At 43.9% G+C, this 27,613-nt stretch overlaps 1 protein-coding gene and 1 non-coding gene across 2 annotated transcripts in view; both read right to left on the bottom strand.

Moving 5' to 3' along the window:
- LOC126185072 (tyrosine-protein phosphatase non-receptor type 13-like) overlaps positions 1 to 27,613 on the bottom strand; it is a 741,952-nt gene that overhangs the window by 113,166 nt on the left and 601,173 nt on the right. The window lies entirely within an intron of this gene.
- On the bottom strand, positions 21,764 to 21,837 carry Trnat-ugu (transfer RNA threonine (anticodon UGU)). Its single transcript has one exon. It is a non-coding gene; the product is annotated as a tRNA-Thr (tRNA).

Below are 27,613 nucleotides of genomic sequence, written 5' to 3'. Positions count from 1 at the left end.
GGCCGGCCAACAACAACAACAACAACAACAACAACAATGGAGTACTAAGAGTGTACGAAGTTTGCAGTAAATCCGTGTTGCAAACGTCGTGGCCTCACCTTGTAACACAATAGGAGCAGCACGGCCCATTAAACGTTCCATATGTTACCATCGACCGCGGAGGAAGGAAGGAAGGAAAGAAAGAAAGAAAGAAAGAAAGAGAGCCGGACAGAAAAATTCGGTATAGAAAGGAGCGGTCGGCCGTCGGCCACTCGCACTCACGTGGCAGAGCGAACTTCTCGCGGTACAGAACGCGACGGCTCCACAGCAGGGAGGCGCGCCGCATCGCGTCTTGGGAGCTCGGCGCCGTGTTGGTAACTACACGCCAAGCGCAGCGGCGCTTCGATCTTCTTCCTGTCACTCAAAAGTAACGCGTCCTGCCAGGAAACGCCGAGTGACGCTGGAGCGTTTCCCGGAGCTCTGCGTCTGCGACTGTGACTGTTCTCGGCGTCTGGTGGTCACGTAGGCCTTAGCCTAAACTGCGCAATCACGAGGAGAAAAAGAAGTACAACCAATCACGATTTCGTCGAATGAACTATTTACTTTGCCGCAACTGTTTCGGACATAAGAACATTTTCAGTGGCCGGCATTATTAATCTCCATTGTAATGGATGTTAGAAAAAGGTATAGAATATCTTGAGAGGTGGTAGCACTTATCGAAACGGGAGAAAAAAGTCTAATAAAAATGCGTCTAGAAACGTGTACTTTCTGGGATACGAATACTTGTTGATAGGAGGGGCTAAGACACGTCTCGATGGCGGCCATGGCCAGAATCGTTGCACTGATCTCGGTCAACAGTATCAGTACACTGTTTCGATATCTTTTTGTACCACACTACTCTAGGTATCCGAGTCTGAGCATTAAGTGGTCTACAGCCAGTTGTATGGTTCGAATTATGTTGCACTGTATTTCCAAAAGTATTCATATGTGTTATTTTGTGGAGAGTTACTACAACTCTGGGTAAATAGCGTAGAGTCTTACGTACTTACACATATGGCTTCGCTTTGTTCGAACAACTTATGGGTTTGCTGCCGGGTGACGTCGTCGACCACCGCCGATATTTCGACAAGTGCACACCCTGCCATTCTCAAGGCACAAATGCAAGGAGGAAGAAATGTGCAAGGAAATTTAATACCTCGGTTCACAGAGGAGACACGGAGATTCTGGCTTGCACGTCCAGCTATTGGGATAGTTTGATTTCAACAGCTTCCTTAATAACACTATCAGGCAGCCTTATAAACAGAGATGGTGGATTTTGTTTAAATGCTGATTGGAATGCGGCTCTGTCTCTCATCAAAAAACAGAGGGACAGAATTAATGCTACCTCTTCTGTTGAGTAATAGTCACTATCGATATTTCTGACGTCGGTTATCTTTGTTTGTGTTGACACTTGTTCTGCGTGTGGTATCTACCTTGTTTCTCCTCTGTGAACCGAGGTATTAAATTCCCTTTGCACCTTTCTTCCTCCTTGCATTTGTGCCTTGAGAATGGCAGGGTGTGCACCTGTCGGAATATCGGCGGTGGTCGACGACGTCACCCAGCAGCAAACCCGTAAGTTATTTGAACATTCAATTCGCCGGGAAAAGTTAAGGTCTCACATGGCTTCACTTTGGTTTTTACATCAGTGGATATGTATATTTTCTTTCCTGTTTTCCACAACTTGTTAGCGAGGGAAGCGTACTCAACAAATGACGTTACAGAAATTATTTTCATGGTTCAGCAAATGGAAACAGCTTGCGAGCCCGTGCACTCTACGCAAAAAAAATAGCCATATTGCAGAGTATCATCTGCTTAGCTGTTCGGCCTATTTGTCCAGCGCTGTCTAGCACCCAGACGGTAAGCAGTCCACACACCTGAGATAGAAGAGGGTGTGCCATGTTAAGTTGATGCAACATACGGTACCAACACAATTCGAACCACGCAACTGCCTGCAGGCTTTTTATGTTCAGCAGATTAATATGTATCTAGGGTGTTGTCGTACAGAAAGACACCAGAGTAGTTTGCTTACCGAGCAGCAATGCGCATCCCTCCCCCCCCCCCCCCCCCCCATGAACAAATGTTCATTTCTCAGAGGGGTACTTGTTTCCGTATCCACGTTTACTGGACTTTATTTTTTGTGACACTGATTATTACCACATCTCAAAATATCCGCCACTTTTTTAACACGCTGTACATTTCTTCTCTAGCGTAGAAAACCGTCTTTTTCTATCTTAAATAAGACAGAATGTCTTTTGTTTATTATACTGATATGTGAGATAGATTGACTTCCTTTACGAGAAACAATAGTTAATTTGACGAAGAGTATGCCGACATCTGCAGATATGATTAGACCCGAAATCAATTACGACTAAATAACTAGTTTATTTGACGAAACTGTGACGGGCTGAACTGCTTTTCGCCTTACCGTGATAACAGCAACACTGACAGAGCTCTTCAGTCACTGCAGTTAAAACAATGGAAATGCACACTACAGCGAGTAATGCAATCAACAAGAACAAGTCCATGGAGTCATCCAGAAAATTCATATGAACTGTGCAGCCAGGTGTAATGAAGAAATTCCATGGACAGAACAAACCAGAGTCCACGGGTTGGTATAGAAATAGGGAAAACCACAACCACACAATTGCTAACGTCTTTGTCATGAGATAAAATATGAACGTCTCACACGTCATTACATTGAATCGGGAAGTCGCATGAAATGTCGAAAAGACGGTGTCTGTCAAACTGTTTGGAATTGAGCCTGAATTACAGATAGCTGCAAAGGGATCTGCAAAGTTACTAACGACAAGTTTTCCTCAGCCTTCTCGTTTCCGTAGCAGAGGCGTTATCTTCAATGGCTTGCTAGTTGGACTGGGCTGTCTTGTGACCGCCAACATACGCTTTGTGCTGCCTCGCCAAGTGACCAAACATGTCCTCTTAAACTAAAACCAGTAAAGTAAGGACGTATTTCAGAAGTAAACTGAATGTCATAAGATTTTGAAAAATATTTCTGTGGCACATTTCTTTTATTCCGCACAGGAGTGTAGTACTTCAGCCCTTCGTTGTGATATCTAAGATTCTTCTTTAGACCCTGAGTTTATTTTTACTCATCCTTAACATTTTTATTTTTTAAAAAAAATTATATATTATGAGCAGCGTCCTGTGGACTATATAGTGATTGGTTTCAAAACCAAATATGTTTGACTCATACGGTCAACGAAACCTGCTAAAAATAAATAAAATGGAAATTAAATGACTTGGCTTCAAAGACGGGGTGGCGTCACGGAATAACTATGCACTTTAGTTGCTGTGATGTTATATTCCATAAAAAAGTGAAAGTCTGAAAAGAAATTAAAATCGCTGCTAAAAAGAAAAAATAAGCTATTGCTTTGGGAGAGGTATGTTATTAACTGGATTGAGGTAAGGATGGTTTATGAATAAAGCATCTTATCTGAATCAACTTGGACTTGATGATGGCATTGTTTTGCTTTCTTCGAGAAGCTTCAACAGATAATGATGAAGCTAATAGAACAAACAAGAAAACATGATTGAAAATTAACTACAATAAGATCAAAATTATCTGCAAGCAGGATACTGAAAGGAAGAGAGTTAAATGTTGACATCTATGTTGTTTAAACAATCTACTAACTCGTGCACTTACGTCAACCGGAGACTACGTGGGGATAGAACTAAAAATAAGCACAAAGGTAAATAAAATTTCATTGTTCGTTTGGAAAATTTGATGCCTTATTTACAAATGAATTAGTATTTTGCTTGAAATGGGAAGTTAATAACTGTAGTGTTTACCATTTTTAGCATGTAGCAGTGAGACACCAGAAAACTTGTCCAGCAGGAAATGGGAAGAGGTATGTTTGGAATACCGAGAACAGAGGAGAAAAAGAAAAAAAAATGCGTAAGGTATAAGACAGCAGGTGAAGGAGCTATAGCAACGCAAGACTGGCTGGACATGCTGGACGACCTAATGCACGAAGATTTATTTTTCTGTATACTTAGTGAAAAGAAACGATCTATACAATGAGCTAATGGAAGATTCGTAGGCAACACGAGGAAAAAGTTAAGGTATATATGGGTGCATAAAAGATGAAGACTGCGTGTACGTGTAGAATTTTGGAATAAGACCATCTGGCAGTGGGTTAAAAGTGACTCATAATGATTTGCCTCTGTTGTTGCAGTCGCAAAAACAGCATTTAATGCTTTTCTGATGGCTTTATTTTCTTGAAACTTATTTCCTCATGGGTGTGAACAGAAATTAAAATTAACAATGATTCAGAGAAACTATCGCGGCGAGGGGGTGGGGGATGGGGAGGGGGGAGGGGGGGGGGGGAGGGCAGGGCAGGGCAGGGCAGCGGAGGACGAAAAACTTCTTCGACTCGATTATAGGAGGCGATGGTATTTTACGTGTTCCTAGTTTTGTATATCTTCTTAGCCTGCTCGCCACACATTCGTCCAGGAAAAACACGAGTTTATATTAGGTGCTGTCTGTTTATAGCTAGAGTCAGAGATGTTAATCACGCCCGAAGAATGTGGAGGTACTCAAGAAGAAGGAAGCCAGATGCTCGGGCCGAAGAAGGGAAATAAGGCAGACGTGTTTGTGAAGCACTCGACGCAAACTTCCGAGAAGTGGCTCTAAGGCTTTGGACGGCGCGCAGCCTGGCGAATTAGTCAGGCCGCCAGCCACAGGCGTGGGGGTTCCCCGCGGCCGGCCGCCATTATTTATAGCCACTGTGCACGCAGTTAGGGCGCCGGCCGCAGCGCAGCGCCAAACGAGGCTGGCTGGCCCGGAAGAGCCGTGGCCACGCTACGCCATGCCGCAGCAAGGCACGCTTATCTGGAAGCGGAGCCTTGCGAGAGCCTGCTGGCGTCTTTTTCCGGCCCGCGCCAGAAGCTGCGGCCTCTAAAAGTAAAGCAAGTACACGGCCGTGCAGACGGCGATTTATTACCTGATCCGGCAGCCCATTCCCGTCCACCAATATGTATCAATAAAAATCAAACTGTACTCCAGGAGTCAATGATACTTGTCCCGCAACAAGTTGCTCAGCCGAGCGAGCACTGCTTGTAACACCTACAACGCCTCTCGGTGTTAATAAACCAAATAGCTCCCAAATTAGCTCCCATGCCCTCGAAATATAAATTCAGAAAATGTTCCAAGCTCCTCCACAAGTAGTAATTTACGAAATAGAAATAAGAGACAAATAGACGGAAATCTATAGCAGAAAAATAATAGAAAAAGAAAAGAATTTTAATCATAAATTTTAGAAGCATGGGAGGGGGGAAAAAACGATAGAAATGGTTAAATTATTAGATATTCTTATATATGAGAAAATCAATATTATAGTCACAGAACTTAGGTCTTGAACACCTGTAACGCCGGAAATGCATATCCTCCTATTTCCATCTATTGTACTGTAATTTTTTCCTTATTTTGTTACCTGAATATATGACATTTCTGTGCCTTTGTATATTCTAATTGTTTTAGTATTTGTATATATATATATATATATATATATATATATATATGCATTTATGTCGATGTATAATTGGTTTGTTTTGTGAATATTATTTGTATTTATACGCTGGGTCTGGCCTAGGGAAAACTATGCTATCGAACGAATGCATCGATAGGTCGTGTGGAGAACCAAAGTGTTTGGGATCTTTGGTAGTGTGAACTCGGCCGCGTGGAGCGCGGGCAGAGGGGAGTCTGGCTGGAGGAGGGCATTGGAGCAGGTGTGTTGTGTGACGCTCCCGCGAGTTGCCGCGCTTTCGGGGTTTGGCAGCATGTAATTGCGCTCGACTTGCTATGTTAGTTTCTGACGTGGTGTCGCGGACGGAAGGCGTTAGCTGGCACACATCGAGAGCCCGTTTCAGCTGGAGACCGTGTCGAGAAGAAGGCGCGCCAACATCCAGCTTCTGCAACAGCGACGGCCGACAATGAGTGACTGTCGCCACCTCCTCGATCGACGACTTCAAACCTTCAATCAACCAACAAGGAAGACTGGTAGCGCGTAAAGTTTTAGAACTGTATGGCAGACCTCAGCTTTTCAAACTGTTAAATTTTTCTCAGTAAATTACAGCAACTTAGCATGATCCTTTGTTGCTCATTGTCCCAATTGTATTACCAAGCAGGGTCCCTTCCTTTTCCGGAATGAACCCGAGTGTCGTTGAAATTCAAACGCCAGCATTAAAGTAGTATCATTCGATTTCACTGCTTTAATTTCAAAGTTCAGTTAAGGTATTCATAGCTGGCTACAATATTTAGATTACGCAAGCACAAATTAAAAGTGCGAGTTTTGTTAGCATATTTTAGCTTACCTGTGACTGCAGCTCAGCTTGGTACGTACTAAATTTTACTACTGTTAATTGTTCAGAATCATTTAATTCAAGTTCAAAGTTAAATCTCTTATTTCTAAATTGCGTAGATTCAAGTAGCTTTTGAAATGATTGTTGAGGTAGCCCAAGACTAACCATATTTTACTGAATTTCGATGTGCTTCAGAAACAAAGCTCACTATTAATTTCAGTCACAAAATTAACTTTCAATTTTCCGGATTTATTAATTCCTTTGCTAAATTAAGTCAGAGTGTAGCGGAATTTTTTACTTCTGACAAACTTCAAGTTTTCACACTACACGTGTCAACCTTCAGTTGCCACGCTTCTAGTGCTAATTATATGTGTAATAACCTTTCTTTTTCAGTTACTATCGTAATTGTCCATAGGACTGGCGACCGTAATTTCCCCCAAATCTCAAATATCTAATTACCGCTAGTTAATTGTTAACGGAACGGCCGCACATTTACTTTCTTTATTAATTGTACCCCTTTTCAAAATTAATTTCCACCAGTTTCATTTGCATTTTTCCTTTCATTTAGATGTAACCCTTTCATACCTCTTTACCGACAGATTAACTTCGGTGACGATTGCTTTTCCCAAATTTCCATTAGGTACACGCGGTTTAATTTTTCACTGTCATTAAGGTCGGTAAGTGAGGGGGAGGTTACACACCAAAGAGCGTTTACTTAAGTATAAATATACATACAATGCAATTATGATACTCCAGTCTCTATCCTCTAGTCTGTTCTAAGTCAATTAGGATGTATAGCTTTAGGAAGCAACAATAGGAGCTTTATTAAACCAGGGCGCAAGAATAAATCGCGACGAGATTGTTTTTTGGGAAGCATTAATTTCAGACCAGAATTAGAACTTTTGTCATATTAGAGGAACGGGGAGGTGATCAATAATCTCTCGGACTTTAACGTCACTTCGCGTGAAAATTTAAATATTTTACAGAATTAACGGTTTTTGGACAAATTCGGATTTTGTATTGTGATAATGGAAAAGCTTTACTTCACGTGACTAGTAATCGTAATTCGTGACAGTTGTGGATATTAAACGAGAACAATCTTTTTATCGGAAGTGACAGAACATTGTTTAGTATCTCTGATATTGCCGGGATTTCAGATTAGATACTTATTCAAAGAACCCCTTTGAATGCGATCGAGTGAATGAACTGATTTATTAATAATTATTGTTAAATAAAATAACGTGTTAATTTGAAACTGACTATTCGTCTTGAACTTTACTTCGATTTAGGTTTATAAATAATTAGGTTACGTGATTTTCACCAAGAATAAACTGCAGACTAGTGACTGAAACAAGTGAACGAGAATCTGTTGAAAACACTAGCATTAATTTACTTATGGTTTTTTTCCTTCAGAACTGGGAAGACAATACATGTAGTGATTCACTGGGGTTAATTTAAGAACTAGCCGGGATAAAACAAAACCCCTCAATACCAGTCCATGTACAGATAAATTAACATTCCTACTTTCATGCAAGATACGGAAGTCGGGATAGAAAAAAGGGTCGCTACATGCTCCACCTTCACCCTTAAGCCGTCCTCACACGGGACGAGGCAGCTAACGTTAACGTGAACGTGAACGCGGATGCGGCATCCACTCTCACGAGAAACAAAGCCGTCGGCACACGGGACGAGATGGTTAACGTAATTTGCGGCCACAGCGCTCTCCAATGGCCGTCGTCGGATTTATTTGGCTCGCAAACCACGAGATTCTTTACGAAAATGATGAGCGTAAAAGAGCTGTGATAATTCTTAGCAGATTTAGAAGATTTTTGACTCGCCTGTGACTTGAAAAGCGATTTCGTTGTAGAGTAGCAGTACATAACGCTGTGTCACGATCTGAGTTACACACTAGTACAAGTTATTCGTTAACTCAATTGGATTTTCATGCAATTTTCTGTTTCAAAAAAATAAATATGGGCAAGGTATACTGTCTGTTAGTTTGGGCATGCATATTATCAATACTCTCGACGTTGCATTGACTGCCAACAGACTGAAATAACGTACTTGATCGCACATATTTCAAGATCGAGATTCGTTTCGAAATTTCATTCGAATGGAAGAGGAGATTTTTTCGAAGCTGCTCATCATCACTGAAAAAGGCATTTACCGGCAAAATACAAACTTGAGACAGTCCATAAACCCAGAGATAGGTATATATATTTTTTACAGAACGTTTCATAATAGCAAAAACTTCCTGTGTGTAATGTGTGTTTACTTTCAGACGTAGACTGGCAGTCACATTAAGATTTCTGGCCACTGGGAAAACTTTCAATCGTTGGATTTGCAACAAGAATTGCAGCAAATATATTATAACAAACAAGATCGATTTTTAAAATAATAATTCTCTTAAATGATTAAGAAAGACCCAGAATCTTTTAGAAAACAAAAGGCGAAAAACATTGAAAGGTGGGTGCGAACCTGCTACTTTTCTCGTCGCTACTCATAACCCACAAAGCTAACAGCTGCGCTACAGCTTCTACATGTCAACCCACTCTCATTATCTGGCACACACTGTCCAGAGACTGCACCTACATACGTCACTGTTCGATATTTAATACGCCAATTGCACCAAAAGACACACTTTTGATAAATCAATTGTGCCGTAGCACTGAAACGGTATTTTTTCGTAGCATACGAATTATAACACTAAAAACATCAACTACAGAGTGTCTTTACCTACCGATATGTAGTTTCCCGCTATTTTATTGTAACAAATCGTAGCTACAACGATGCGTTTTCGAGAGATGCTCAATTTGCTGATGCTTTGAAATCTCTTATCTTCGTACCACATAGTCTGTGTGAAAGGTAATCCAAATGCGATGTTAATGCCATACAATATGGCGGCTTCGATGTTCTGCTTGTGACGTAAGACGATGTCCCACCTCACTGGACACGTTCCTCTCCATGAGGCAAAAATATGACTTGGCAGATGCTTTATTTCACGGCCCGCATTATAGTGGAACGTGGAATTCCATGCTGTAACGTCACCAGCTCTTCGTCCATGTTTATTTATAGGTAAAACAATGAAACTGATTTCGATTCCGTTGCTGTCTAAACGTCGATGGCCGAAAATGATCGACCCAAAAACGTCAGCGTCCCAAGTACAGTACTTGTTATGATGCAGACCCCTCACCAGCAGTAATGTTCGAGAGGTGGAGCGGACTCCTTTCCACTCCTCGCGCCAAGTGAACAAGGGAAAATCTCTGGCGGAAGCGGGGATATAACCCGGGTTGTCTATTTGACAGGCAGACACACTTAACAACTTGCAACAGAAGACCCCATGAGTTTTCCAAGCTACGACAAATATTTGATCACCATCAATGGTGCGAAGAAACAACGGCCGTTGAAGTTTTTTTTTTTTTTGCTTTCAGTATCTCGACCTTGATGCAACGAAAAAATGGTTCAAATGGCTCTGAGCACTATGGGACTCAACTGCTGTGGTCATAAGTCCCCTAGAACTTAGAACTACTTAAACCTAACTAACCTAAGGACATCACAAACATCCATGTCCGAGGCAGGATTCGAACCTGCGACCGTAGCGGTCGCGTGGTTCCAGACTGTAGCGCCTTTAACCGCGCGGCCACTCCGGCCGGCTTGATGCAACGATATTTACGGTAGTTGGTCATGTGAGGTTTAGTAACACCGTCTTCACAGCTGTATACGTAGACTCGGTTGAATGTTTATTGCAAAATTGCGGGCGTATGAGCTCTTCTCGTCTGAAGAACAAAATATTAACTTTGGAAAATATTGCAGTATTGTGTGATAAACTTCGTGAGTTGTATTGCACTGTAAACTTTACGACAGAATCAATTGCATTGTTGTATGTTTTATAGTGAAGGCAATTCGTCGGTGTAACACACTTTTATTGTTGGTAAATCAGGAGTTGGTCATCATCCTTTTACACACCCCTGTTTGTACCTCTTTCCACATGGGCAGGGGCAGTGACAGGTCAGTCGTCTATTTTCTTCTTATTGTCATTTCTGTAGTGTTCATCCCCAAGAATTTTTTCGGAAGAGAATTTGAATTGCGTACCATGTAGAGAAATTTGGAGCCGCATGTATAGGAGCAAAAACGAGTACCTGATACTGGCTCGTCACGTATTCAACCAAATACAGCAGAACTCCTTGCTTCCATCTGCATTGGCAGATTCCAAAGTGGCCAGTCACATGATGTTGCTCAACTTCTATCATTGTTGGGACTGCGTCTCTGATATCTTTGTATTATCTTTTTGCTCATCTTTCTACTACGGAATCTGCACTTTTTAAACTTTATAATTTTTCTTGGGATGCCCCCAGTATGGTTCCATTCCAAATAAAAGAGTTATGTGAAATTTAGTCCGTTAGGATAAAGGAAAAGCCTGGTCCGACATATTCAAAATCCAGAAAAAATGGAACCCATCACCTTCACAAAATATTGCTTCTACAAAACAACTTTGTACATTTCTTAACGTAGACCGCGTATTCAGTTCAGTCGTCATAGATGAAAGCGCTCTCATTTCAGAGATCACACTGATCAGGTGACGTGACAGGTCACCGGCACACGTAGCAGAGCGAGCCGTGGCTTTCCTTTATACGGCACAATATGGACCTCCCCAAACAGTCTTCCGCTATTGAGGGAACGTAGCAGATGCAGAAAGAACAATATCTTCGTCTTCAGTCCGCTTACAGGAAATAATATACTAACTCTGACATTGCTCACATGAATGGCTGTGCTGGTCTAGCGGGCAGAGCACTAGACTCCGATCCTGGAGGTCCCGGATTCAATGTCGGGTAGAGGTACGAACTTTTCCTTGTTTCAGTCCCTCCAGCACGGGCCTAGGTCACCTCACTCTGCTATCAAAATGAGTACAGGGGATCTTTCACGGGGTAAAAAAGATGGCACGCCACTCACACAATTCCTAATGCCGCGGCGAAGAAAGATTGCACTCTACGTCCAGACAAGCCAACAGCCCGGTCACAGGCTTGCGCCACAGATTTTATCCTTATCTGTTACTTCTAATAACTGGAGTAGAACAACTATCTGTCCGATAAACTTTAGATTCTTTTTAGCCGCGCGGGATTAACCGAGCGGTCTCAGGCGCTGCAGTCATGGACTGTGCGGCTGGTCCTGGCGGAGGTTCGAGTCCTCCCTCGGGCATGGGTGTTTGTGTTTGTCCTTAGCATAATTTAGGTTAAGTAGTGTGTAAGCTTAGGGACTGATGACCTTAGCAGTTAAGTCCCATAAGATTTCACACACATCTGAACATTTTTAGATTCTTTTTACCATTGGTGTATGCTGCGTAAATTAACGGTATGTTAAGGTGCAACATATGCTGTGCGAAAAATGGTGATTTATTGGGGAAAGCCGGCCGGAGTGGCCGTGCGGTTCTGGACGCTACAGTCTGGAACCGAGCGGCCGCTATGGTCGCAGGTTCGAATCCTGCCTCTGGCATGGGTGTGTGTGATGTCCTTAGGTTATTTAGGTTTAAGTAGTTCTAAGTTCTAGGCGACTGATGACCTCAGAAGTTAAGTCGCATAGTGCTCAGAGCCATTTGAACTATTTTTTATTGGGGAAAAACACCATTATCGACTCATGAGTAAAATTGCAAGCAATACGTCAGCAATGAAGGCAACTACAAAAACGTGCTGGAAAATCGTCGGAAGTTCACCAGCGAAGAAATTTAAGAGTTTGAAAATGTAGCACTTACTCATAATTTGAATATCATTAGTAGCAGAAGAGTTTTCTATCAACCAGCGGTTGAAAAGGCTGCCAAATCTGTCACTAGTTATTTGTGAAAAAAGAGTAGCGCTTCTGAGCGAAAAAAGCCTGCTATTAAGGGCGACAGTGAAGCGAAAGTGAAATTCAACAAAACAGTAAGTTAAGTATTTATGTAGTCATAATATACATTTTATATATAAACATATTTGAAAATAAAAGTATAATCCATTTACGTTTTACATACATTTTATAATATCAGACGACGTTTAAAATTTTACGCATATCTTGGTCTTTTTATTTACTATAGAATCTATTGCCTCTGAAACTCACTGAGTGGTATTTTCAGTCTCAGGGTAAAGCCCGAGTGCTTGTTACAACAACAACAACAACAACAACGAAAAATTGAAGGTTTTAGAGTTTTGTGGTTGAAAACTCTTGAGAAAAACTTTCCATGCATCACATATATGAAATCATTCTCAAAAATGTTTTTTGTGGCAACAATGTATGGTAAAAAACCCGTCCTAGTCTACACCATTTTTGAAACAATTTCAAACCATTTGGTCTAGAACCGATTTTAATAAATTCTTAAACTATAATTCAACGATGGACTTTCATTAATTTGATGTGTCTACAATCCTCAATTTTTCTCTAAATACTTTGACAAGCCGAATATCGTGGAATTTCCACGCTCCAGGGGATATTTTTCATGCACAAGAGATATTTATTACCTGAAAATTGTTACGGTTCGTATTGAATTTGAATTATCAACACAAGATGAAAACGAAATTTGTGTTACTTGTGTGTATGTGTGTATAACTAAAATTACGTGTCCCTTCTACACTCCTGGAAATGGAAAAAAGAACACATTGACACCGGTGTGTCAGACCCACCATACTTGCTCCGGACACTGCGAGAGGGCTGTACAAGCAATGATCACACACACGGCACAGCGGACACACCAGGAGCCGCGGTGTTGGCCGTCGAATGGCGCTAGCTGCGCAGCATTTGTGCACCGCCGCCGTCAGTGTCAGCCAGTTTGCCGTGGCATACGGAGCTCAATCGCAGTCTTTAACACCGGTAGCATGCCGCGACAGCGTGGACGTGAACCGTATGTGCAGTTGACGGACTTTGAGCGAGGGCGTATAGTGGGCATGCGGGAGGCCGGGTGGACGTACCGCCGAATTGCTCAACACGTGGGGCGTGAGGTCTCCACAGTACATCGATGTTGTCGCCAGTGGTCGGCGGAAGGTGCACGTGCCCGTCGACCTGGGACCGGCCCGCAGCGACGCACGGATGCACGCCAAGACCGTAGGATCCTACGCAGTGCCGTAGGGGACCGCACCGCCACTTCCCAGCAAATTAGGGACACTGTTGCTCCTGGGGTATCGGCGAGGACCATTCGCAACCGTCTCCATGAAGCTGGGCTACGGTCCCGCACACCGTTAGGCCGTCTTCCGCTCACGCCCCAACATCGTGCAGCCCGCCTCCAGTGGTGTCGCGACAGGCGTGAATGGAGGGACGAATGGAGACGTGTCGTCTTCAGCGATGAGAGTCGCTTCTGCCTTGGTGCCAATGATGGTCGTATGCGTGTTTGGCGCCGTGCAGGTGAGCGCCACAATCAGGACTGCATGCGACCGAGGCACACAGGGCCAACACCCGGCATCATGGTGTGGGGAGCGATCTCCTACACTGGCCGTACACCACTGGTGATCGTCGAGGGGACACTGAATAGTGCACGGTACATCCAAACCGTCATCGAACCCATCGTTCTACCATTCCTAGACCGGCAAGGGAACTTGCTGTTCCAACAGGACAATGCACGTCCGCATGCATCCCGTGCCACCCAACGTGCTCTAGAAGGTGTGAGTCAACCACCCTGGCCAGCAAGATCTCCGGATCTGTCCCCCATTGAGCATGTTTGGGACTGGATGAAGCGTCGTCTCACGCGGTCTGCACGTCCAGCACGAACGCTGGTCCAACTGAGGCGCCAGGTGGAAATGGCATGGCAAGCCGTTCCACAGGGCTACATCCAGCATCTCTACGATCGTCTCCATGGGAGAATAGCAGCCTGCATTGCTGCGAAAGGTGGATATACACTGTACTAGTGCCGACATTGTGCATGCTCTGTTGCCTGTGTCTATGTGCCTGTGGTTTTGGCAATGTGATCATGTGATGTATCTGACCCCAGGAATGTGTCAATAAAGTTTCCCCTTCCTGGGACAATGAATTCACGGTGTTCTTATTTCAATTTCCAGGAGTGTAAAACCAAAGAATAGTATTTAGAGCTCAATGTTTCTAATCTTTATATGGAGCAAGTTGTGTTTGCCATTCTCTCTAGTATGTCTTTCGTAAAACTCAAAAAAATCATTAATGGTACCTGTCTCCTATGTAGCTTCAGCCACCTTTGTTGCAGTTCATGTACTGAATGAGGCAGAACAATCAGATTAAAATATTAAAATAGTCCAAGCAGGAATCGATTACATTCTAGAAAATGACAGTAACGGGACTGAACAATGTATTTCTAACAAACAAGCCTGTTGTACCAAATTTAACTTTAGTGACTTAACCCTTAAGAAAGATCCTTTCCAGTGGCATGAAAATGGATACACTGTAAATGCTCTATGCTTAGGTATTAATCTGAAACTGTTTAAAAAGCAACAGAAGGGAAAGCAGTTTACGGTTCAGGTTTTATCTGAGGTCAAACATAGGTATCTGCAGTATAAGAAGAGACTTTATAAAGGTAAAAGAATTTTTAAACTAAAATGTGATTTCTTGCAACATATTTTATGTTGTACACAACAGCTTTATATTTTGCATTATGAATGTTAATACAGCAGTATTTATAATTAAGTAGTACATAATTGTTGGTTAATCAGTTACTTCTGTATAGCACTTTTGTGATAAAAATAATTTAAAAATATACGATTTTTCATTTATGTCCAAGTATAGGGACGCTCTTCCTCTTCTGCCATGGAGCCCGAATCACACATAGATCATGTTTTTGTGCAGTGTAATCAAAGTGGAGTGTGCAAAAATAAAAAAAAATCAAAGTTGATAAATGAGAGCCGCTCTGCTTTCTACACTACGCTAGAATCTAATCGACAAACTTACTGAGAAATGACAAGGGACTTACTGCAGCTTTCTCCTGTCGGTGACACAAGAGTTGAATGTTCGGGGTCTGTGTGTGTGTGTGTGTGTGTGTGTGTGTGTGTGTGTGAGAGAGAGAGAGAGAGAGAGAGAGAGAGAGAGAGGGGGGGGGAAGGAGGAACGGCTGAGGGGCTATTATGTCATCATCTGTAATATTCCAGAAACGCATTAAGGGGGGTAGGACGTCAAAAGGGCCGACTTGGAGCTGGAGAGGCATCACAGGACATTTTAATTTCCAGTGTCTATACTTTTACAAATAAATTCATAAATCTTTGTCAGCATCACCACGAAGGATTCAGGATTCACACTCATTGCAGTGGAAGTTCGAAAACATAACAAAATAATTTTTTTACGTGTGAAATTTCATCATTTTTTTCACTTACTAACGGCTGCATTTGTTGCTATAAGTACACTTTTATTCATAATTTAGAGAGATTCTTCGATGAATTTTGCACGGCATACATACCATACCTTACAGGTGGATGAAACTCTAGAATTTATGTAATTTATGAAAAAACGAACGATCTGTTGTATTTTAAACTTAATGTTTAGAAAAAACACAAATTTTGTAGGTAATTACCTCAATTTTTACCACAGTTTTTAATAGATTTGGAAAATTCTAGAGTTTCATACATATTTAAGTATGGTTTGTATGCTGTGCAAAATTCATCGGACCATCTCTCTTACTTATGAAAAAAAAGTGTACCTATAGCAACAAATGCTGCCATTAGTAAGTGAAAAAAATGATGAAATTTCACATGTAAAAAAAATTACTTAGTTATGTTTTCGTACTTCCACTGCCATGAGTGTGAATTGTGAATCCTTCCTGGTGATACTGACAAAGTTTTATGAATTTATTTGTAAAAGTATAGACAGTGGAAATTAAAATGTCCTTGCCCCTCCTGCTCCAAGTCGGCCCGTTTGAAGTCCTACCCCCCTTAAGATATGAAACAACTGCCTATACACAAACGAGCGAATATTTTGGCTTATGTACACTACCGACAACTATTTTACCTACAAGATGTTGAAGACGTTACCCTCATTTTAAATGAAACGTGCTTCACTTCTTAATGACGTCCTAGAAACATTTATAGCGCAGGCACACACATATGGCATACATTAATCCTTGCACTGCAACTTTTCACAAAATTTGCGGAAAAATGTGAAGGCTATGGCCGCGGGAAAAATGCCTTTTCACCTGTATCCCAGTTAAATATTGCATAATGTGATTCAGTAGATGCCATGGGAACTACATTTAGATGTTTTGAGTACATCGTCTGCGAAAAATTTAACTGCAAATGTTTACCAATATTGTATTTTATTCTCGTATTTTCAAGACGAATGCTGTAGAAAGAAGTGCATAGCTACATTTAGAATCCTTTCGTGTTTTATTCTCTTGGAAGAAAAAACTATCATAAATGTTAACTTATCTTTACATTGTTCCTGAAAGATGGCATAGAATGCGGTTTACAATGACTCTTATGTCCGATATGGATTTCACAAGCAGCATGAGAGATTGCAGGGCACTCTCACTTCTGATTCGGTGTCATGCCGCATACTATTCTTAGGGAAGATGATCTTTATTATGATCTGACTTCACGCATCATGGTGGGCGTAGTTAAGACTCTTGCTTATGTGCTCTAGTGAAGGAATTGCAGTAAGCTTTACCTGCGCTGAAAGGAATAGGGTCTGATTTAAACGACTGCGGTAAAAGCGTAAGGCGACTGAGGGTCGAGGGGAGCGTTTTTTTCTGCGGAACTTAGGTGAAAACATTTCCGGACAGCCGAGTTCCGCGGTCTCATTGTGCGGACACGTTGGATGGCGCCGGTCGGTTGGGGTCCGCGTTCAGGTAGGCTGACTAGCACCAAGGAGACGCTGCTCCAATGGGCAAAGCAATGAAGGTTGGCAATGAAGCAGAGGAAGGGCTCTTGTTAGGTAGGAAGCCTAAGAGACAACTGCGAGCTTTCTGCGAATTTTCTGTGGGACAGGTCACTGGCGCCCAGACATCCAGACTCTGTTACAAAACATATTTGTGAAGGTACGAGGCTTTTAGCGAGTTTGTGTCCGTTCTTTGGAAAGTTCGAAATAGATGGAACAGGGGAGATAATAAACGGTTTATGGAGGGCTGTGGCTCCATCCTGGTCATGTTGTTAAAAAAGACATGGCATAACCACTAGGGAAAGAGGCCTCAAAGCTGAATCTTTTTTTTTCTTTTCTCCCAGTTAACTTTGAATTTTCTGATTGGTCAAATCTGTGTAAGCAGAGCAAGGGGGCAGTCTTCCATATTCGAATGTGGTGCTCCAGCTCGTGACTGGCTTGTGTTGAAGTGGGAGTAGTCTAAGATGTAAATGTGCTTTGCTACCGAACTGGAGGAAAGCGCGGAGGGAGAGAGAGAGAGAGAGAGAGAGAGAGAGAGAGAGAGAGAGACGTGGTCACTCTTGGACTGACACTTCGCTCGTAAAGAACTGCATGTCTCTACCTAAATAGTGAGACTGTGTGCTTTGCTAGTGGGCCACTTAGTCTGTGCCATTCTCCTTTTGAACCATCAGAGGTACTGCATCTAGTATCATGCACACAACAAGTGATGCATGGATGTACTTATTTGTCTTGAGTCGGCCATCTAAACATTTGACATATTCTGTCAAGCATAGTTGTGGGATGGAGTGAAATTGGTTTGGCAGACCAGCAAACAGGTCCACCTGCACACTGAAATCCTTGGGGGTTTCAGAGGCTAATAGAGAATACCTGCATTCCGAATTATCTGAACGAGAGACCGCGTACTTGCATTTTTCGAGCGTGCGACATTAATAACAGATTGCTGCCGTCCATGACTTCAGTTGCCGAACGCATCGAGGTGTGCAGCCCTGACCAGGAGAAGGGTAAAGTATTTGCTGCTATGGCGCAGGTCTCCAATATATGTTTCTCAGCACCCTGTTCTTTCGAACTATATTTTTCTTTTTGGAATAGTAGAATATAGATGCTTGACTACCCGCCAGGTTAGCCGAGCGCGCTAACGCGCTGATTCCTGGACTCGGGTAGGCGTGCCGGCCCCGGATCGAATCCGCCCGGCGGATTTACGTCGAGGGCCAGTGTGCCGGCCAGCCTGGGGTTTTTAGGCGGTTTTCCACATCCCCCTAGGTGAATACCGGGCTGGTCCCCACGTCCCGCCTCAGTTACACGGCTCACAGACATCTGGACACTTTCGCACCACTCCAAGGATTACACTAGTCGCAGACAGTTGGGGTTCACTAATTCCTTCCCGGCGGGTACGGGGTTGTGGCAGGAAGGTCATCAGGCCACCCCTTCAACTAACATTGCCACATCCGATTAACCATGCCGACCCTGTGTATCCACGGGAAAAACGGCACAAGCGAGAGAAAAGAAAGAAAGGAAAAAAGTATAGATGCTTGCTGTAGCGTAGTTTTTGGGCCATACCCCCGATTCACATGTATGAAGTCAGATAAAATGATTAATGTTCTGGTTAGTGTCGTGTGTCGATCCCCAGCTGATCACTTTGTCTACCATAGACCCAATATTAGTGAAAGTGTTTGTGAAATGAAAATATTTGTGTGACGTTTCTTTAGCCATTTTTTGTCTTGTGAAGTTAAGAATGAATAAATCTATTATTATTTAGATCACATCATCTCCCTGTGTTCTGATTAACATGACCTTGCCATTTATTAAAGTCTTGATTACAAGAGAAAGAAGGAAGTTTGTAAGGATCCTCCCTCTCTATGACTTTTCGTAAGTGGTCACCAATTGCGCTTCATTAAATTCAGTTTCGTAATGTTGCGTAATAACACAGATAATCACTGCAGTTTACTTGGACGCATTTTAGGTATGGGGAATATACCACTACACAAATGACTATTGTGTGATATGTTCTGAGGAAATCGGTACCAATCTGTTCGTTCGTTCTCTCTCTCTCTCTCTCTCTCTCTCTCTCTCTCTCTATCCCTCGTTCTCTCTGTCGTTCTCCCTTCCTCCCTCACATACATCTGTATAGCTATATCTCCTATTCAGTTCCACAAATAGAACAGAATAGTTTCTGTACTGAAAAGCAGGGACGACCCCTAATTCGAAGCATTCACTTCAATTCGCCATACAGCACGAGAACTGAAATCACTTCACGCTTCTATCACGAAACTGATGTGCTCGGTGCCAACTCTTCCCTGGACAAGTTACACAGTGAATGGGGATGGTGAAGGGGGGGGGGGAGGCGTGTCTTTTTGCGTCGACACCGAGATTGGGTGTGCAATTGCGCTGCCGTATGCCTGCGTATATGCACGCTCTCACTCGCTGTTGTGCAGCAATTACGTGGCCGGGAATTCAGCGGCTAACGGTCCGCAGCGGATGACGTATTGGCGCGAAACGATTGCCGCACTGCTGCTGATGCTGCCGCCGCTGCCACAGCGCGGTTGCGGAATTAGCGGGATATATTATTCAGATACGCCGGCGCTTATTAGCATAACCGCTTGACAGCGCGGAGCGCGCAACCGTGGCCAGAGCTGAACGCAGGTGCGCACTCAGCCTGTGCGCCCGCACCCCGCCTCACTTAATCGCGCCGTACGGACAGTTTATTAAAACAGCCGCCAGAGCGAGCAAGGAGTGCGCTCACGTGTGCAAGTAGCACCTACGCTTTGTTTTTATTAAAGGCGAAAGTGTGTTTACGTACCTGTTTTCGAGCAGAAACTTCCAAAATGACTGGAACCATGTCAACCGCATCTTAAATGTGGAACTATCACATTTTGAGGAGTCATACTACAAGAAATGTAGCTAACAAGCAACAGTACTTAAAAGTGACTGACATTTTGGAGACAGTGGCGCCATTAACAGATGTCGTCGTCGTCGATCGCATCGCCTACATTGAACGTAGACTTCTTCTGCATGCGCATAAGCAAATATGCTGGGTGGTTACAATTACACTGAGGGTGTTGAGTGCTCCAGTGCATCGCAGGACGCTGTAACATCGTAGGTATGTTCATTAATCGGTGCGCTAGCGGAGAATACTGAAATAGTTCCACTTTCTGCCACCAGGTGAAAATATGGCGCTGTAAACAGAAAAAAATTCTTGTTTTTACGTCAGTAAGGTTTCTGCCGCGTGGTGAAGCGTGTTTATTTTTTTTGTAAAGTGACTGTTGGTGTAAAGGATTACGTAATTTGAAGTTTTCCATACAAAACACAATGGCTATTGAAAAGAAAGAACGAGCACTGCTGACAAAGTTGTTTTACCAGAATGGCAGCAGTAGCAGCGCGCATTGTGGGCATATCGGCAATAGAAATAACTGGAACGAAGCACCATGTCATTTGAAGAAACGGGTGATTTAGATGGTGCAGGAGGGAGAGAGAGGCGGCCCATTCCCACGACAGTTATTGAAGTTGCCATAGCTGTAGCCGACCGTGCTGAATATTCCTCAAATTGTGCCGCCACTGCTTGAGATGTGTCACAGGACTTGTCTGTCCCCTCGTCAATAGTTCAAAATATTTTGCGGTGCATTTAACATTGTTACCCATGCAAGGTTTAGAATGTGCACTAAATGAAGCCCCAAGATAAGTTACAACTCTTATGACTTTGCCCTTCGTTTTTTGGCACACGTGGAAATGAGTGACAAGTGGTCAGGGAATATCCTTTGGATGGTCGAGGCATATTTTACTCTGCACGGTGCCAGGAATCCAAGGATACGTCGCATATGTGATTGATTCTACTCCGCCACATGTCATGCTGGAACATCCACTGCACTCAGCTTACGTGAGTGTACGGTGTGGTTTCAAATGCTCCTTCATTCTCGGTCCATTTTTCTTCAAGGAGATGACATTTCGCGGGCCTGTTAGATGCACAGTGACTTCTGTACATTATAAGGACTTCTGTGCTACACGTGATTCCAGCTTCGCAGGAACGCGACTGTTCCCATACCACTATATTCATGCAAGATGGTGCGACACCACACGTTTATTACCCAGTGAAAGATATGCTTCGAGAAACATTCAGTAACAACTGCATCATCTCTAGGCAATTTCAAGATTTGTGCCCTTCCAGATCCCTGATCTATATCCTTGAGGTTTCTGGTTGTGGAGATATCTGAAAGATCATGTCTATCAGGGATGTACACGGACTCTGCCTGTCTGAAGGATAGCATACGATGAAACAGTGGATATGCTGCGAGCAACTGTCGACCACGCCGTGTTACAGATACAGTATGTTGCCGAGTTGGGAGACCACATTTAACACACCGTTATCATGTGTTTGATCGTTCCTCTCCTTTTCCTGCATCCACATAACATTCTGATTGTTTACAGCACCATAGTTTCATCTGGTGGCAGAAAGTGGAGCTATTGTTTTTTACAGCTTACTGCGCGACCACATCGATTAATGAACATACCTACCATGTTTCAGCATCCTGTGACATATACAGCCCGCATTGCAGAATTTGGAACACCATGAATTTACGAAATTACAATGAAATCCAGACCATTAGCTGCTTACAGGCGGTTATAAATATCAACGGGGACAGTTGAAAATGTGTGCCCCAACCGGGACTCGAACCCGGGATCTCCTGCTTACATGGCAGACGCTCTATCCGACTGAGCCATCGAGGACAGTGCGACTGCAGGGACGTATCTCTGTCACGCTCCCCGTGAGACCCACATTCCCATCTTACTGTCCACACACTACATATGTATTGCCCCGGCCCACTATACTCATTACTCGCGGCATTCAGTGTACCATTGAATGCCGCGAGTAATGAGTGTAGTGGGCAGGGGAGCTACAAATGTAGTGTGTGGACAGTAAGCTGGAAATGTGGGTGTCACGGGGAGCGTGACAGATATCACTAACTAAACTGCAAGGCATGTAATAAATCAACGAGAAAAATTTACCAATGAAGCAATCCTCTTCGCCTTCATTGTGTAATTATGTGCCGAGCGGTTCTAGGCTCTACAGTCTGGAACCGCGCGACCGCTACGGTCGCAGGTTCGAATCCTGGCTCGGGTATGGATGTGTGTGATGTCCTTAGGTTAGTTAGGTTTAAGTAGTTTTAAGTTCTAGGGGACTGATGACCTCAGAAGTTAAGTCCCATAGGGCTCAGAGCCATTTGAACCATTTTGTAATTATGTTTTCATTCTTGCATCCGTGTCTGCGGACACAGTGCTCAGAGTTGATTTAGCAGTCTTCTCCGTGCTAGTCACTCTGCAAAGAGGGTGAATCGTAGTGGGCTTTACTAAAAACCGTAACTAGGCTTGTTGGTATACACCTGATGTTAATAGCGTCTGTGCTTTCCACTTATATCTTTCTTACCTCCCTGTCTCGGAATATAAAGCTTTGCATACTGCGCTAAATGAGCTGATAACGAAAGAGAAATTCTGTCATGCTTAACATACAGAAGAAACGTCGAAAATTGTTAAAGGAACGGAGATAAAGATTTCATAGTGTGTCGATGAAGTGGTCATTAGAGACGAAACACAAGCTCGGACTGGGAAAGGAAGGGTGAGAAAATCGGGCGTGTCCTTTCAAGGGAAGCCGCCAATCACTTACCTTGAGCGATTTAGAGAACCACGGAAAATCTAGATCTGGTTGGTGGGACGGAGAATTGAACCTTACACTCCAAAATGAGAGTCCAGAGACTTTTAAACAGTGCGCTGCCACGTTCCCTGCTGACGACTGCGCTTGATGTGAAAGCTGAAAGTTTGATGCATGGCTGCCTTACGCAGAGGCCTTCTATTTTAATGCCACGTCACTGAAGATAAAAAACGACCAGCAAGCCTTGTGCCCGACATCAGTAACCTTGGTTGTGCAGTATCGCTGTCAGTGCCAACGGTTTCCTTTCTCCTCTTCGAGTAAGTGGCTGCTAACCCAGACACGTTAGCGCAACAGAATGCGCGCGATAAGGAAAAGTTGGTCAACAAAAAGAACTGAAAGAATGCGACTGGGTATGCAACAGGCCTGTAGAGGGTTATTCAGCGATTTTATGTGCGAGAAGTTGGAAGAAACTTTTAGTGTGACACATACCGCCCTGATAATCGATTATTCTACTACGAGCGTTTTTTTACGCTGATGCAGATTAACCGAACCTCAGGTACGACTACAGTACAAAACAGGTGCAACACGGTTTCCTCGCAATACGCGCAGCACGCTCTACGTATTTTTTTTATTTAGCCTTTGAATTTTACTGTCTAGCCAAATAAAATGCCGATTATTAACGAAATTATTATAAAAAATATTTTGTACACAAATACTTTACAATAAATCTGTTCCCATTACATTTTCTGCCTGTTTCCTCCTGCAGATTTGAAACTACATAAAATAGCGTAGTTAGTTTTTTTTTAGAGAAGTCATTGTCCTGTGTAGGCTGTTTTTGTTATTAAATTGAAAATTTAGAAATTTGTGGTAATGAGTATGGGACCAAACTGCTGAGGTCATCGGCCCCTAGGCTAACGCACTATTTCATCTAACTTAAACTACCTTACGCTAAGGACAACACACACACACACACACACACTATATATATATATATATATATATATATATATATATATATGTACCCGAGGGAGGACTCGAACCTCCGACGGGGGGAGGCGCTCGAACGGTGACAGGGCTGGCCCCGGCGGAGGTTCGAGTCCTCCCTCAGGTGTGTGTGTGTGTGTGTGTGTGTGTGTGTGTGTGTGTGTGTTTGTCCTTAGGATAATTTAGGTTAAGTAGTGTGTAAGCTTAGTGGCTGATGACCTTATCAGTTAAGCCCCATAAGATTTCACAGACATTTGAACATTATTTTGAACCGTGACAAGACGCCTCAGACTGGACGGATATCCCGCGCGGCTTTGTTATTAAAGAGAACACTTTATCTTATGCTTTTGCGCTCTTAGCTAATTTTATCCCCTTGCGTGTTTTCAATCTACCTCCGTCACAGTGAGAAACCTTAGTCACATACCTTATGTTTCACGCATGGAAGCGGAGGAAGTCCATCTAATGGTATCCCTAATAATTGTTGCTTATGAACCTGATGGTAAATGGCATAGCTTTCACAGATGTGAATTCAGCATGTAATATGACAAAATGCTACCCTTACGCGCGTCTTCGTCACTGTGGCAGCGTAAAGCACATTAAAACACGTTAGTTGACATTTCAAATAAAACTGCACACGACATGGTCAACATCTAAAGTTACTCGACTAAACAGCAGGAATCACACACAGATGTCGCACTGCATAGACTGTTATAGGCACGCAGCAACTCGACGTGGCTTGAACTCTGGCAAGTCGTTGAAAGTCCCCTGAAGAAGTACTCATCGATGCTGCCACTGTAGCCGTTCGTAGCTGCGAGAGAGCTGGTGCAGGATTTTGTGAACGAACTGACCTTTGGTTATGTGCCATAAATATTCGATGGGATACATGTCGGGCGATCGGGGTGCCCAAACCATTCAATGGGACTGTCCAGAATGTTCTAGAAACCAATATCTGAGAATTGTGGCTCGACGACCTGTCGCATTGTCATTCATAAAAATTACATCGTTGTTTGGGAACATGAAGTTCAAAAAATGATGGCTGCGAATGTAGAAAGATCGGTTCACTTGCGCTTGGACTCCATGTAAACACTGTCCACACCATTATGGAGCCCCCATCAGCTTGCACAGTGGCTAATTGACAACTTGGGTCCATGAGTTAGTGGGCTCTGCGCCACACCGGAACCCTACTATCAGCTCTTACCAACTGAAATTGGTACTCATCTGACGAGGCCACGGTTTTCCAGTCGTGTAGTGTCCATACGATATCGTCGTGAGCCCAGGAGAGGCGCCGTAGGCGATGCCGTGGTGTTAGAAAAGGCACTCGGACTGGCCATCTGCTGCGTTAACGCCACGCATTGCCGCATTGTCCCAACGGGTGCATTCGTCGTACGTCCCACATTGATTTGTGCGGTTATTTCACGAAGTGTGGCTTGTCTGTTCACAAACACCGCTGCCCTCGGTCATTTAAATAAAGGCTTTACAGTGAAATGAACACCCTTAGCTGCTGACAGGCGTTGACATACGTCAGCGGGGAGAGATGAGAATGTGTGCCCCGACCGGGACTCGGACCCGGGATCTCCTGCTTACATGGCAGACACTCTATCCATCTGAGCCACCGAGGACACAGAGGATAGCGCGATTGCAGGGATTTATCTCTGGCACGCCTCCCGCGAAACCCACATTCTCAACGTATTGTCCCGCACTACTTTCGTTAAGTCCCCGCCCATTATACTGATTACGCGCGGCGCGTTGCCGATTCCCCTAAGAGTTGGGGCACTGTTTGTGCATTTGCACAGAAGAAGAAGATGGTCAAGTGGCCGGTGAGCCTTAACTATATATATTTTTTTACTAAGATCTTAGTATATATACAGGGTTATTACAGATGATTGAAGCGATTTCACAGCTCTACAATAACTTTATTATTTGAGATATTTTCACAATGCTTTGCACACACATACAAAAACTCAAAGTTTTTTTCGGCATTCACAAATGTTCGATATATGCCCCTTTAGTGATTCGGCAGACATCGAGCCGATAATCAAGTTCCTCCCACACTCGGCGCAGCATGTCCCCATCAATGAGTTCGAAAGCATCGTTGATGCGAGCTCGCAGTTCTGGCACGTTTCTTGGTAGAGGAGGTTTAAACACTGAATCCTTCACATAACCCCACAGAAAGAAATCGCATGGGGTTAAGTCGGGAAAGCATGGAGGCCATGACACGAATGGCTGATCATGATCTCCACCACGACCGATCCATCGGTTTTCCAATCTCTTATTTAAGAAATGCCGAACATCATGATGGAAGTGTGGTGGAGCACCATCCTGTTGAAAGATGAAGTCGGCGCTGTCAGTCTCCAGTTGTGGCATGAGCCAATTTTCCGCGGGCTACGCGTGAAACTTGCCCGCACGCGTTCAACCGTTTCTTCGCTTACTGCAGGCCGACCCGTTGATTTCCCCTTACAGATGCATCCAGAAGCTTTAAACTGTGCATACCATCGCCGAATGGAGTTAGCAGTTGGTGGATCTTTGTTGAACTTCGTCCTGAAGTGTCGTTGCACTGTTATGACTGACTGATGTGAGTGCATTTCAAGCACGACATACGCTTTCTCGGCTCCTGTCGCCATTTTGTCTCACTGCGCTCTCGAGCGCTCTGACGGCAGAAACCTGAAGTGCGGCTTCAGCCGAACAAACCTTTATGAGTTTTTCTACGTATCTGTAGTGTGTCGTGACCATATGATATGTCAATGAATGGAGCTACAGTGAATTTATGAAATCGCTTCAATCATTTGTAATAGCCCTGTATATATATATATATATATATATATATATATATATATATATATATATATATGTGTGTGTGTGTGTGTGTGTGTGTGTGTGTGTGGCTGTTTGCCACTGCGTTCTCCGTGGTGAGAGGCGATGCCTGAAATGTGGTAATCTCGGCAGACTCTTGACACTGAGGATTACGGAATTCTCTAACCATTTGCGGAATGGAATGTCCCACGCGTCTAGCTTCAACTACCATTCCGCGTTCAGAGACTGTTAATTCCCGTCGTGTGGCCATAATCACATCGTAAACCCTTTCACATGAATCATGTGAATACAAATGACAGCTCCTGACATATGCACTATCGTTTTACACCTTGTGTAAGCAGTACTAACGGCACCTCTATATGTGCATCTCGCTATCCCACGACTCTTGTCACCTCAGTTTAGCAACCGTTACTTCAAGCATGAGTTGCACAGCTTAGTGTTACATACGTCGGCTTCAGTAGAGTAACCATAGGATTTTGATCACATAGCAACATCACACAAATGCAAATGTAACGACGTCTGAGCGACGCGAAGCGCTGTGGCGACTGGAGACACGGCCGAGGAGTCTGAGGACGCAGCGGCCGCCAGCCTGTAATGGAAACGCGAGCTCTGCGGCCAGCGCCCGGAGCGGCGGCCAGGAATTTAATTTGGCGCCGCGACGCCGGGCCATCAAATAGCGGGCAGCGCAGGCGGGTCTGCGGACTGCAGCCGGCGATGGCTGTGGCCGCTGCTGTGCGCCTGTTGCGCGGGCCACGCCACGGCACAGCCCGTAATGATGTGCTCGCACCGCCCGAACCTCGCCGCTCTTCCCCGTCTGCTGCCTGTCGCTGCCATTAGGCGCGACTACGCACGAGCCGTAATCCTGCTACACTCTAAAGGCCGCGGCCTAACCTACCACAGTTCTTACGAAGCCGGCCGTTGTGGCCGAGCGGTTCTAGGCCACGACGTTTGCAACACGGATTTACTGCAAACTTCGTACACTCGTAGTAATCCATTGTTGTTGTTGTTGTTGTTGTTGTTGTCGTCGTCTTCAGCCCTGAGACTGGTTTGATGCAGCTCTCC

This window comes from Schistocerca cancellata, chromosome 1, assembly GCF_023864275.1.
Source record: "Schistocerca cancellata isolate TAMUIC-IGC-003103 chromosome 1, iqSchCanc2.1, whole genome shotgun sequence".
Taxonomy (NCBI): Eukaryota; Metazoa; Arthropoda; class Insecta; order Orthoptera; family Acrididae; genus Schistocerca; species Schistocerca cancellata.
The sequence above is the reverse complement of the archived record's forward strand: the minus strand, read 5'-3'. Positions and strand labels throughout refer to the sequence as shown.